The 14502-nt window shown below is 54.6% G+C and overlaps 1 long non-coding RNA gene across 1 annotated transcript in view; it reads right to left on the minus strand.

The window, feature by feature from the left end:
- Window positions 1-11063: 11063 nt before the first annotated feature.
- The window catches only part of LOC137481965 (uncharacterized), a 243926-nt gene continuing 240487 nt past the window's right edge, over window positions 11064-14502 (minus strand). Inside the window, exon 6 of the long non-coding RNA XR_011003805.1 lies at window positions 11064-11127. This is a non-coding gene — a long non-coding RNA (uncharacterized lncRNA). The remainder of the gene's footprint in view (window positions 11128-14502) is intronic.

The raw sequence follows: 14502 nt of genomic DNA on the forward strand, positions 1-14502 counted from the left end.
CCCGCGGCGCCCGCGGGCCGTGCCCCCCGTGTCCCCCGCCGTATCTACCCACGCTGTCCCGCAGCCGCGTGTCCCGGTATCGCTCCTCTCAGGTGCCCTACGGGGAGACTTCCCGTTGCCCGGGCTGGGGATGGGCGGCGGGAGCCCCACGGCGCTGCGTCCCGGGGTCAGCCCCGCGGCCCAGCTCTCGCACCCCCTCCACCACCAGCACCCGTCCCAGGGGTCCCGCGGCTCCAGCCGGGCGGTGCCGATGGGGAGGAACGCCCCCCTGCAGCTCCCGCCGGGGACCCCGGGCGTGCCCGGCAGTGCAAGGCGAGCATATGTCCCGAGGCGCCCAGCAGCCGGACATGCCGCTGGTTTTCTTTTATTTTTTTCTTCAAAAAGAAAGAAAAGGAGGCGGAGGAGAAAGAACAAGCGAGCTCACCCGCCGGCCCCCCTCGTTAGCTAAGGTGCCTTTATGCTGGAAGAAAGGGCAGATGTGCCTATTGTTCGCCCATTAACAATAACGAACCACGCCGGGCAGAGTGCAGCGTGTGCGCGGCGCCGAGCGGCGGGAGGGACGGGCCGAGCGGAGCCGCGGGGCCGCAGCCGGGCGGCACCGGGCCGGTGGCGCACAAAGGCCGCCGCCGCTTCCCCCCGCACTGCTGTCGGGGACCGCGGTTGCCCTCGACACCCTGCGGAGCCGCCTGTCCCCATCGCCCCGGCCAGGCCCGGGGACAGCGAGCGGATCTCCGCCGCGCTGGGGCTCAGGCCGGGACTCCGGTGTCTTTTCCATGGAAGGGGCGATAGGACTTGAGCACCTGTCCTGGCAAAGCCCGCACCGGCGGCACGCAGAGCGAGGGCGAGCCGCTTCGTCCTGCGGGACCCGTGCAGAGGTCTGTGACGGGGGCGTTGTCACCTTCCCTGCGTTCCGCTGAGAGCTCCAAGGCCCCTTGCCTGGTAGGAGGCAGGAATCGCTGCCAGCGGGACAGCGGGTCCGCGGGGACCGCAGGCTGCAGGCACAGAGACAGGAGCCGGTCCTGGGGCAGAGTCCCCCTGGGAGCGAGTTGAAATCAGCCCTGGGGTTACTTTTCTCGCAGTTATTGACCTAACTTTACGGACAGGGCCTGCGAAGATTCCCCTCGGGGCGAGGGGAAGGGCACGGCTCGGGGCCCCGTGGGGTCTCACTGTTCTCCGGTTCACCGAGGCAGCGAGACCCCTCGCCCCGCGCTTTGAGCTCAAAGTACCACACCAGCGGCCGGGGCAGCGGCGGGGCTTCGGCGAGGAGCCCCATCGCCGGAGCCAGGCCCGGCCCGCTCCTTCCCTGCTGCCCGTCCACAACGCCCGCGGGACCAGGTGTGGCCCCCGCGGAACCAGGTGTGGCCCCCGCGGGGTGTTAGCGTGCGGACCGTGCCTCACACCGAAGCGTCCGGCCCGTCCTCCCGCAGCCCCGCCCCGCAACGAGACTCGGAGGTGAGCGGGAGCCCCCGGTGCCTCTTGCCCAGGCACCGCCGCGCTCCTGGGGTGCTCACGGGGGACCGTGCCCTGGGAGCCCGGCGTGGGGACTGCTGCCCGGGACCGGCCCCGTGCGTGGCTGCGTGTGCACAGCCTGCGTGTGCCTGCCCTCGGGGAGCTCAAAAATCACCCGGCGCTGGGAGGCTCGCAGGAAACTTTTGGAATCTCAGCCATCGTCTGTGTGTGTGTGTTGCGTGTATGGCCCTGGAAGCGAGTATACTTTTTCGCCTCTATAAATTCAGAATTTCCACAGCGGTTTTATGTATTTCCCAAAATCATCACACTCACACACACACACTTTTAAGAATTCTGAGCTATTGAACCCCGTCTCCGAAAGAAATCAATTGCTCACTGCCGTTCATTTTCCCTGGGCGCAAGGAGTTCCCCGTATTTTATTTTGTGCTAAAAAATAATCCCACGTACAGATCCCGCACTGTTCCTACCACCCCAGCCACCCCCAGTCCTAAATGCTTCCACAGCTCTCTAAATTTTTGTAACGTTAACGGTGACAATATCTCCATTTCTGATAGCGAGGAATAGATAAGGAAATGTATATCTGCCAAAGAAGAAAAAATAAACCTGAAACCTAGTCAATGACCTCAGAAAATGTTTAGGATGAAATAAAATAAAATACAATATAATAAAAAATTAAAATACAATAAAATACAATAAAAAAATAAAATAATTGAGAATGTTTTGAGACCGAAGTGAACAGCTGTGATTGTTTCCCAAGCCAGCGCAAGGTGATGTCACAGATCTAATCGAAACATTGTCAGCTTCTTCATTATCAATATCTGTACACAATTTACAGTTTAATTAAAAATATTTAATCTCAGTGTTTTTAGCGATTAGTTATCAAACCAAACGTCATAGCGAATATGTTACTTCCTCGAGTTTGTAGGAAATTGCAACATCAAATTTTTCTTCAAGAAATGAGTATAAATCCGAACGCAAACAATTTGGAGAGTCCTGTGACACGCTGGCCTCTGTCGAGGTTCAATCTCTAACCTTAGAAAAGAGTGGCCGTATGAACGCACCCAGCCCCCCCAGCTACATGCATCTTTTATTTTAAAAATATTTTTTCCGTTACTCTGGGAGTGACCCAACGACGAAGCGGCTCTGGTGCGCAAAAGCCGCTGGCGCGGAGGACAGAGCAGGACCTCGGGCCCGACGACCCCGGTCCCGTCTCAGCTGCAGAGTACCCCGGGACCCCTGGATGGGCTCGCAGAAGCCCGGGACCGGGCAGACGAAGTCGGCACACCTCCCGGCAGCCTCCCTTCTCTGTCGTCGGGGGTGCCCGGGCTCCCCTCGTCCGGACCTCGGCACGGTTCCCCTGCGGAGCTTCCCGCCCCACTGGCGAAGGGCGAGCGCCGGAGAGAGCTCATTTCGGTGCGCTAATCAATTACTGCTTGTGCAGTCAAGTACCATATATTTAACAGAATAATCGTTACCGCCCTTAAGTCTTTATTTGATCAGCAGATACTCGGAGCGGACTTAAAACGCAACTTTGCTTGTTTGAATTGCGTGGCGTGTGTGTGCTTTTTAAATCCGAGCTAATGACACCATGAAACGGCCGTAATCTCCCGCCTGACGCCAGCAAACACCGCGCGGGCACCGGGGCCCGCCCGACGTGCCGGCCCGGCCCGGGGCAGCGATCACAGTGCGCTGCAACCGACCGGACAGAGTTGGTTTTCTTTCCTTTTTATTTTCTTTTTTTCCCCCTTTCTTTTCTTCCCCCCTCCCCGTTCTTTTAATTTATTTTTATTTGTATTCTACTTTTCCACTTGGATTTTCTTTTAGTGGCGTGTGAGGGGGCTGCCGCCGCCCGCGCCCTCCCGCGCCTCCTGTGCGCTGACAGCTTGCGGCACCGGGTCCCCTCGCACGGGCAGCGTGTCAAAGGTGACGCTCGAAGGCTCCCAAAGCCAACAGCTGCCGGGAGGGATTAACTTTTCCAGACTTTCCCCTGTCGAGCTTCTTGGAAACTTGCTTGGCGACAAAAACATATACATCTGTCGGGGGCAGACAGAGAACAGAGGGCTGCGCCGGCCGGGGCAGGTGGGGGAGGGCCTGGCTTTCAGGGGAAGCTGCGGCGCGGCGGGGGCTCGCTGCGGGTGCCCGCCCGGGGGGGTCCTGCCTTTCCCCCTCCCGCAGCCCTCTCCCCCGGGCCCGGACTTCTGCCCGAGGGGAGGCTCGTGGAACCCAGGGTCGGCAGCGCGGTGACTGAGCTCGCTCCAAGCCGGCCCCTGCCACCTGCCTAAGGGCGCTGGGCTCTTCCCTTCTTCCCTCTGGAGCCCCCATGGTGGGGTCTGGCCGGCTGAAGGACGCGGAGCTGGGAGAAGGCACCGAGAGAGCCCCGAGGGCGGCAGGGCGCTGCCCGGCCGAGCCGCCGCGATCCCTCTGCAGCCGTGCTCTCCCGCACCCCCCGGAGCAAACCGCAGCGCTTGTTAATGAAGGAACTTATGGAAGATTGCAAAACACCGTAAATAATTTAGCATTGTATTTCAGGAAAAAAAAATAGCTTTCTTAAATCATCTCCTCAATATAACTTGCAGACTTACAGTATGGCCCTGGTAAGTCTAAATTTTTAAAGTAGCAATACTCAAAGAGACAGAGATGTCTGTATTAATTATTTATCCGCTGGTGCCTTCCTTCGTTTCTAACTTATTATTAATTAGGCGCCTCTAGTCTTTCGCAGAGAGCTCCACAGAGCCAGTTGCAGCTTTAAATATGAATTAAAAGCAAATCCAAGCTGCTGTAATGCGAAAATTATTCCGTGTCTTCTATGGCAGAGATGAATAGCTGCGCAAATCAATACTGTGAAGCTATGCTCCAAACGACAGGGTTATTGATAGCTTATATTAATGATGTTAATGATGGAAAAAGGAAAACAAGAACCCGACCAACTTATAAACTTTTTATCTGCTGAAACCCCGCAATCAAGCGGACAGGAGCATGAATTAAGGGGACTGGAGATAATAAGAACATTATTTATGAAACCGGATAAATGACTTCTGATAGTTTGATGCGTTTGAACTCTACACTGCCGCCTTCTCGGAGGCAGGCTGGGACCGGCCGGGTGCTGTCCCTCGCCGGGGCGGTCCCCCGGCACCAGGGGGATGTGCGGTCCATGCACAATCCACGCACGATACACGCGGTGGCGGCGCGGCGGGCTGCAACCCTGGGCTTTAGATCCTGCGAGGATGCCCTTGGAAACCCGCAGGAAAACACTCCCGGGCCGCGAAGGACGCGCACACCGCCGCCAGCTGTGCCCGGCCGATGGCCTGCGGAACCTCCCCCGACACGGCTGGCCCCGCTCCTCGGCCGGGCAGAGTTGGGGGTAACGGGAGGGAGGAGAAAGGGAAGGAGCCGCGCTCCTCCTCCCTAGGAGCCACCGCCCACGACGCTCCCCGGACACGCGGGGCCGGCCCGAGCCTTCCCGCCCGCGGTGCGGGTGTTTGCGGGCAGGACCCGCCGTCGGGGTCGGCGGCCCATCCCACGCTGGGCCGCTGCTGCCCTGGTGCCCCCTCCCCTCACCAGGCTGACCCGAGAGGGCCGCGGGGGCTCCCGCCCTCTCCACCGCCCTTCACGCCCACGGGCGCTCCTTGGTACCCCGAAACAGAAGTAATCCTTGAGGTGACAGCAGCTCGGGCTGTCCAAACCCACGGACGGGAACACAATGGGGATCAATAGCGCTTTGGTGAACACTATTCTTCTGGGTCATCATTTAGGGAAAGGCGCTATTAAATCCCCGGCGGGTGCCCAGAGGTGATGCTCTGCCAGGGCCCCGGGAAGGGCACCTGGCCGCGCAGGCAGCACGTGGCGCCGAGTTCGCAATTAAGTCAGGGACACGTTTTAATCTGGCAGCGCTGCTTGCAGCGCCCTGGGTTCCTCAGCTGAGATCTTTATTAGTTACATGTATGAACGAATATAGTCCCTCACTCTTTTTCTTTTTTTTTAATCCTTTTCTCCCCTTCCGCAGACGCCAGACCGAGGGTTCTGTAAAATCTTCGCCTCTGTAATTATTTGTATTAGACATTTTTCCATGCAATGCTCTTCCTTTGCCTGTCTTGGCACATTTTATTAAGCTCTTTGTCTAGATGCCATCTCAGATATACATGATCAGTCTCATACATAATTTCCCCTCTACTTTAAAAATGTAATGGTTTAAGAAATTCTCTTACAAATTCATTTTTAATTATTATTTCCAAAAAAAGCTTCCGCCAAGAGAAAGCCGCACTTGTTTCCAAAAACAATTCACAGCAGATAGTGTAGATATCACTTAATTCCTACAGAAATCAATGTGAAAATTAGATTTATTGGCTACTTACATTGTTAAAAATGACAAAGTGCTCCCTTTTATTTTCATAAAACCACAGAAGACCGAAAATCATTTAATAAAGAATCCACCTAGTTTAATTTCACTGTAGGTCTCTTGCATCGAAACCAAATCTTCGAGCCTCTCCCTCACAAACCTGCCTTCTATTCTACTATTAAGAGCAAAAATAATATTCTCAAAGAGAGTTAAAATAGTAGCATTTGTTTGGTGGCTGAAAAACCTTTCACACCGTTAGCTGAAAGGGGTCATGTAAATAAAACAGGATCTGCGGTTTTAAATCGTTCGGTGTTCTCTATTAGCCCCGAAGATTTGGTGATTTCTATTTATATTTTTTAAACAAAATTCCTCTTTAAAAATATTTAATTAGTGTATTTCTGAAAAATGGGAGAGAGAAGAGGAGAGCGAAGGGCCGCCTGGGTGCCGGCGCTGCCGGGCGTGTGGCGGCCGAGGCGGTGCGGGGCCGGCGGCGCGGCCGCTTCTCCTCCCGCTACTTGTTGTGTTTCGCTGCGAGGGAACGAACGCGGCGGGCAGCCCCCGAGCCGCGGGCAGCCCCCGCACCCCGGGCGCTCCGCAGGGCCCGGCGCAAGCTGGGGGTACGCTGCCTTCCCCCGGAGGCTTACTGCCCTCTCCTCGGCAGGGCCAGTGCGCGGGGAGCGCTCCGGGCTCCGCCGGCGGGCGCGGGGCCGGGCAGGGCCCGGGCAGCAGCGGCGGCCGGGCCGGGGCCGGGGGCTCGGGCAGCGCCCGCCCTCCCGTCCTGGCCGCTACGCGGCCGCGCAGCACCGCGCCTAACGCCGCCGGGATTTAGGATCCGCGCCCCGGCCTGGGAGAGCATCGATAAAATTCTGCGTATCAAATGAGCAATCATTTGTTGTGGTTACTTGTTGGGTAATGAAAGATGTTAGCAGGATCAATAAAAATGAAAACACTTTTACTTACATCTTGAATTACTGTTTTAAGGAGTGAGCTGTGGTGATGCAACAAACCAGAGAAAGATCTACAACCATCAAATGTCTTCAAATGAAATCAGAATGAACGCGTGTCACCCTGGGCTCAGCCCCGGCCCCCGCCCGAAAGCTCTCCCTGTTCGTGCACCCCCGCGAGGGCAGGGCGAGCCCCGGCCGGCCCGGGGCCGGGCCCGGCTCCCCTTGGCGAAGTCATCCCACCACGTCGGTTTATTTCTATTTAGAAAGAAAAACTCAGCTATCTTTCGGGCTGTCTAAAGGTCAAATAAAAGGTCGTACCCCGAGGGAAATGGGAATTTTAGAGGGACGAGGAGCCAGCCAGCTCCACGGTATTCTAAAAACTTTCCCTCGGCTGCCGCTAAATAATAAAATATCTACGCATCTCTATCGTTTATTCCCGCGTACAGCGACCCGGCAGGCACACGCTCGGGAATCCGTGCGACTGGGCTCTGCAGCGCACGAACCTGCGGAGGAACCTGCTCGCAATCGATCCCCCGACCCGCAATGGCCGTCGTAGCGCTGCTTAGCCCAGCTGAAATAAAAGCGGGGCCCTTATTAGCAGAAAATTATCGTGATCGATTTCGGGGACATTCACGGTGAATTTAGCAAGGAACAGCCCCAAACATGGAGGCTGCCAGTACTCCGGGAGCGCTCCCGCTTTCGGACGCGCCGGCGGGCAGCGGCCGCAGCCTGCGCTGAGCTGCGCGGCGGCGGAGCGGGCGCGGGGCCGCCCGGTCGCTACGCGCGGCCCCCGCGCAGCACCCACGGCCGCTCTGCAGGCGCGGAGGCGCCGGACGAGGCTCCCTCCCTCGCCTGCGCGCACCCCGCTCCGCGGGCGCGGAGGAGGCCGCGGGCGCCGCTCGGCCCCCGCTCCGCGCCGCTGTCGCTGCGCGGCCGCGGCCGCCCCGGCGCGCCCCGCCCCGCCCCGCCCGCCGGCCCTCCGCCCGCGCCGTGCCCCGCTGGGCACGCTTACCCCGCCGTCCGCCGCACGCCGCCGGGACGGCCATCCGCTGCGGGCTCGCCTCCTAGATTTGTCCCTAGGAGGAAAAAACTCAAAAAAAAAAAAAAAAAAAAATCTATCTGCATAATTTCAAATGAGAACGAGAGGAAGAAAAAGAAGGGGAAAAAAAGGAAAAAAGGCAACCGCCGCAGTTGCCACGCCAGTCCCGTTAAAAAAATAAAGCACCAAACCCTCACAAGGTGTAGGAGAGATCTTTCTTTTATTGCACCAACTTAAACGCAAGAATTTACAGTCAGAATTACACGATCTTCATCAGCCCAACAGGCACCAGAGGCAGAGGCACAGGCAGCAATTTGTGTATTCCCTGGGTCTGCAGGAGCTGAGATGGTTTTGGTGGAGAAAAGGGATGGGAGAGAGGATAGACCCTCTTTCCCTCCAAAGAGCCTCAGTTTGTGGCTCAGGTAAAAATAAAAATAGGAAAAGAAAAAAGAAAAAAACCACAACGAAAAATCTCTTCAGCGCCCCATTTTGCTCCATCTTTAAGTCCAGTTCAGGATCAATTCTTTCCCTTACATCCCAGCCATAAACCAACAGCTTCCAGCTAAACCTTTTAAAGGTTAAAAGGAATAAAAATAGAAATAATAATCAAGGGGTTTTTCTTCTCCTCCTGCTTGTAGGACAGCGCATTTTGGTCAGTCTAGCCTTGCATTTAGGGATGCTACTTGCATTTGAATAGCTGCCTGGCTGGTTATGGATCGGGAGGCTATGAGAGGAATCAGTATGCAAATTGTTTCAGTTACAATCGAAGGGTTCGATCTGGAGAAGGTGCCTGAGCGGAAGTCGCTGTCAGCCAGCGGTGCATTAGGCTGCCATTGCCTCCGCCGTCTGGGCCTGCTCTCCCTTTCCCTCACCCTTTTTTATGCTTGTGTACAGGTTTCTCCGGCGGTAATTAAAACATACACACAAATCAGGGGCTGCTGCATATCACGTTGGTGCCTTTTGCAGGCTGCGGGCACAGAGAGAGGGGGAGTGGAGAGAATATATCGCCGTGCTGCTGGGGTTATTATTATGCAGCAAGGGTGAGGCGATCAGTGAAATAAAACATTTATAAATGGTTTCGTGCTTACAGTAGGAGAGGTGGGCTGGGGGGGGGGGGGGGGGGGAGGCGCCCGGGCGCTGATCACACAGTGCAGGCTGCAAATCGATAACCCTTTCCTTGTAATCCCAGTAATTGTGGGAATCACGGCTCTCCGTTAAAGGGACAGCGGGCTGCAGCCGGGGGCGCGGGGGCTGCGCTTGCACAGCCTCTGCTCCCCGAGCGCTCAGCCTGGGCTCCCCAGCCCTGCCTGCAAGGCAGCTGGCAGGGCTGCGGGCAGGAGGCAGGGGCACGCTGGCCCCGCCAAGCACCATTTCCACAGAGCCCTTGGCGGCTGCAGTACGGCCCTTCCTGTCACCTGTGGCGTCCTCCTCCCAGGGCAGGACATGTCCAGAACCCCCGGCTGGAGGCACGGAGGGGAGCGAGGGCAGCCCCCGGGGGCGCAGGCAGGGGAAGGGGCCGTCCACAGCTGTGCCTGCCCTGGCCAGGCTTCCTGTGGCTGCCCCATGTCCCCACGGAGCCTCGGTAGCCCAGCCCAGCTCCCTCCTCTGTTCTGGCACTGCCAGAAGCAGCGGGAGGGCTCGGGCACTCTGTGCTGGTCAAGTCTCCACGGATTTAGCGATATTTTGTTGTGTGGCAGGGGGATGAGAAGGCCTGGTGAGGTGCTAGCTGGAATCAGGCTGGCGTGAGCTGCCCCTGGCCCCGAGAAGTCCCCAGCGCAGCACCCAAGCCCAGGCCTGGGCACTGCCCCGTGTCCCCCAGGTGTGTGGCTGCGGGGTCGGGTGCCAGGCAGCCTCCAGGGCGGCCGGCGAGGGGGGTGCGTGGGCAGGAGCAGGGCCCCATGCCCCCGGCGCTCCTGCCCTCTCCTTGCCGCTGACCATCTGTCATTCAATTAGGGCTGGGAGGCAGCTGAGGGGCTGGGGGGAGTGGGGCTGGGGGTCAGCGACCCCGCGCACAACGGCCTGCTGCCTCGCAGACGAGAAGAAGTTCAAATGTTAAATGCTCTTCGGCCCCGGCTCATCCAGGGCACTCGCCTTTGGAGGCAGCGGAGGGGTGAAGGGCATCAGTCATTAGCACTTAGATTTCATCTCCGAGGCTGACCCTGCCTTCTGTTGGGGGATTTTGGCCTGAAAAGCCTTAACCCTTCCAGGGCAGCCCCCTCCCTCCTCCAGCCCCCACCCGGGTAGCCCCAGGCTGATGCTGCCTGACCAGGCTGCTCCCCACAGCTTCCCGGTAGTCTGGGGCTGCCCCCGGACAGGCGGGTTTGGGGGAAAGGAGGGATCCTTGCAGCCCTGCCCACAGCCGGCCACTTCCCTGACCCCGAGAAAAGGGTAAGGCAGGGCAACAAGTCAGTGGCAGCGGGGAGCCAGGCTGCGGAGCCGCGCTGGAGGCGGCACACGCGCCCTGCCCACCCACGCACGGCTGCACCTTCTGCAGGGCGCCTGACACCCCCTCTCCTTCTTACAAACAGACCAGAACAAATTGATGAATTGAGTTTCCACTATGCTAATTTGGACATTATAAATATTTAACTATCAACCCTAGCAGCCAGCCAGAGAGGGCTCCTCTCTTCTTTACATGCCACTTAATCTAAAGTATATGTTTGCCCCAGAAGTGGCTGGGGCAATCTGAGCATCTCATTCCCTGCCCCTTCCTCCCTCAGGGGAGCCCTGACGGTACAAAAGGGGGTCTTGTCACGTTTGACTCATTTTGCAGCGTCTCCCTGTAGCCTTCCTCCTTGTTTTGGGTGTGTTAAGAAGATCGGCTGAGGCAGAGATTGAGCTGTGACTTCTGCCTAGGAGGATTCTGACACGGTGCCCCAAATCAGAGGTCTCTGGCCACATCACCTGACACTGGGCTGCTCTGTCTGCAGCAGATTTCTCATGTATTCAGGGATAAAGAGATTCCTGACTTTGAATCAAGACAATGAAGAATGAGTTTTCATTCTCTTTCAATGAAAACAAATCCCTCTGTCTCATGAAAACCCACAATATTTATAATTTCAGTGGGATTATACCTAGCAAGTGAACCCCTCTATGTCCTTCGTTTCAAGGACAGATTGTATACCCCTCATGACATCAGCATTTGGTATGTTTGGTAGATTTTCATGTTTGATATACTTACTGTTTGCTGCCGAAGGGTAGTAATTTTCTCTTTTAACATGGTAACACATAACAAGCATTTGTTAATGATCACAGAGCTTCATTTTTCTGAAGGGCTTGAGCAGCTCTTTGAAACTCTTGTCTGTAACAGTCTTGCAAGTTATTCACATTAGAGGCTGTAGAAGCAAAAGAAAATGTCACCCAGAGTAGAGCAGGGGTTTGTGGGGCTCCAAACAGCTCATCTGGGGCTTGGTCTGGCATTTTTAAAGCATTTGTGTGGCAGCAGCTCACTCACATGATGCGGTAGGTCTTGGGAAGTTGCTTTTCTGTTCCTGAGCTCTGTTAATTTGTTAGTGAGAAGCTCAGGATATCTGTTATTTATGTTGACTCAGTCTTTCGCCGGTTGGCAAAAAGTGAAGTTCTTGTCTAAAGAAGCGTGCCCTGATGCTTTGGTACCTCCCTGGGGCAGACACGACGTACCTGCACCTGAGCTCACATCCCTCCTGCCAGCCCCTGACCAAGCACAGAGCATGGCATAAGACAAAGGTTCATACTGTGCTGGTTATGTCAAGAAAGCATGAAAACAGCCATGGGTGTTATTACTTGAGCACGCACTGGAACATGACATCAACCCCTACATTAAAATACACAAAAGAACACGAGATGATACCTCGCCTGCAATGATCCTGCAAATCTGTGTGGTTTCCTCACACCCTCATCCCTCAGCTATTTAGAAATGCAGGGAATGTTGGTGTATTTTTGTGCTCTCTTGTTCTCCCTTGCCTAGGACAAGCTGGCAGCAGACTGGTGAGGTCCTGGGAGAAAGGACAGTGCAGCCCATGAGGGTGTAAAAGCAGGGTGGGTGCTGCACTGGAGATGTGAAACACTAGTTTGCTGTAGGGTCAGATATTGGATTATCAGCAAAAGTTGATCCCAGTCACATGACAGATCTTACATTTGCTGTCATAAAATCTATCATTATTTAATAGGCATGGAAATCAAATTCTTCTGTGGACTATGAAGCAAGAATCTTTTAAAAATGTCTGTTTACCACAACAGACAACATATTGATCATTAGTTTTGAGACCTCACAGACGATTCAGAGATGTGTGTGAACACATGCTGGCAGCTTGCTTTGCTCTATGCACTGCCTAAAATCAAACCCCACCAACCGCCACACACTTAGCTTTCCAGTCAGGGAGATTTTAATTTTTTTTACTTTAAAGACTACTGTTTTGTTAAAGACAAATAACAAGAAAATTATACAGCACCAACCTGCCTTCTGGTGATGCTGCTGTTTGCAGTGATACTGACAGGAATACACAGTGAGGAGACACTCCTGTCTTTTACCACAGAAGAAAAACTGCCTTCTCTGAATGCAGCTGACCTGGTATTTACCACTGTGAACAGCCTCATCCATTTTGGCCGCACAAAGGGGCTGATCTCCTCCTGACTTGAGTCAATATAATTTTTTTCCCTGGTATTAGGGGCACTGGAAGGGGTGGAAGGTGGACCAGATTGCTTTATTCTTTGCAAAGTCTACAAGTACTGTTTCCATCCTTCAGCCTCCCCATTTCTGCCTTGGGATCCCTGGATGAGAGTTGTGAGATGAAATTAAAAGGAGAAATTGCAATGCTGGTGTGGAGCATGTAGGAACTCGAGTGGGTTACAGCACCTGCCAGAAGCTGCTCTCCTCCAGCCAGTGACAAAGGTGTGCCCGTCCCTCCTCTGTGCCCTGGCAAGGTAGTTCAAGTCATGACAAAGGGCTCTCCCAGGTAAGGATCATTAACAGCAAATCACTGACTTGTGATTTGTACCAGATTTCCTGATAAAGACAGTAAATCATCTCACATGGATTATTATGGAGTGTTTGTAGATGTGTTTTTCCATCTCCATGAGCTGCCATGGCTCCATGGTCCCCAGACTGAGCCCCCTCTGGCCCCGCCAGCCAGCGGCACCTCTGTGACACCCAGCACTGAGCAGAGGAGGGGGAGTGGGTGCTATCTCCCTCTAGCTTTAGAACTAGTACAGTCTTTAATCTGTGCATATTTTAAGGTGTGGGGATCCCATAAATCCTTTCACATCTGGGATCGCTTGTAATGGCCAGTGTCAGGAGTTTACAGAGGAGCTTTCCTAAGATCTAGTGCCCAGAATCAATAGCAGCTGCAATTCCAGGCAGGGGGATAGGCTGAATCCCGATTTGATTCTCAGGTGTTTTCAATTGTATTTCCAGCAAAAAATTACTGTTGTTAAGTGATTCTGCTGGTATGGTCGTGCCTTTTGAAGTTGCCTTTATTTCTTTGAGCTCAGATTCCTTGAGATCCTCTAGGTGCTCCTTCCCCAAACCCGCATGAATCTAATAAACCTGACAGCTTCCCAGCAGATGTCTCTATCTTCTTCATTTTCTCCTTTATCAAGGGGACAGACTTCACTGGAGAGTGCATCTTAGCAAGTGAGGCCAATGCAGGCTCTTTAGAGAGCTCCCAGAGGCCCAAGTCATCTACTCCGGCCACAAAAGAGCAAGGGGACCTTGTGTGGCAAGGCAGGGTTTGACACACCCTGCAGCTCACATTTCTTTATTCTCCACTTCCCCCTTGCCCTCGCATAGTGCATCTGAGAGCATCAGCTCCCATCTGCCTGCAAGGATGCATGCTGCTCTGGGGTGAACTCTTTGAGGTTTCAGCCACCCCATGTCCCTATGGGGAACACCCCTCATCATGAGCAGCATCACCATTCCTGTATTGTGCAGAGCACTGCCTGGGAGCACCAGGAAAATGGAGTCTGGAGAAAAGGGCTCTGTTGTACAGCCTGCCTTTGGCCTCAGGCACAGCGTGCTGGCCAGGACTGCGGGCTGGACTCTGCCCTCGCCATGAGGTGCTTCTGGGTCTGTGCTAAATCACAGGCAGCTTGGGGCCAGACTTCCCTTGGCTGTCCCTGTTTACTCTGAACTGCCTACATCTGAATTCCTTGTGGGTGGAAGAAAGGAACATGGAGGTGATGGGCAGCATCTGTAATAGGAAATTGCTGTCTGCAGATGTGTGTGTGAAGGAAAGCCTGTGTCAGAAAATGGTATCAAGGGATAAATTCCACAAGTGAGTGAATCCATCTGAGCGTAAGACACAGGTTGTGCATTTTCCTCAAGAAGGGGTTGAACAGCTTCAAGGATATCAATCCATTTTATGAATGACATAGTTTCCCTAGCATTGCCTATGCTTACTCAGTAGGAGAGAAGACAACAGACAGATAAACAGGTGTTTTGTCCATCTTGGACCAGGTTTTGAATCCTTTCTCCCTTTGCATTTAGGTGGAGCTATGCTGGCAATTTTGCTTGAGTAAAGAGTTTGATTAAATTCCTCCTTTGAAGGAGCAATGTGATAGTGTCCAAGCTGAAACAGCTCCTGAAAAAGACAACATTCTCTCCTGGCTGCCTCTGCAGGTGCATGGTGTGCAGTGGCAGATGCTCCTGTTCTTTTAAAAGAAGGCTTTACCTGATGACTACAATGGAAAACAGCTCGTACCACGTCTAAGCGTAGAAATTTCTTCTGCCTTTG

Source organism: Anomalospiza imberbis, chromosome 13, assembly GCF_031753505.1.
Source record: "Anomalospiza imberbis isolate Cuckoo-Finch-1a 21T00152 chromosome 13, ASM3175350v1, whole genome shotgun sequence".
In the NCBI taxonomy this organism is placed as follows: Eukaryota; Metazoa; Chordata; class Aves; order Passeriformes; family Viduidae; genus Anomalospiza; species Anomalospiza imberbis.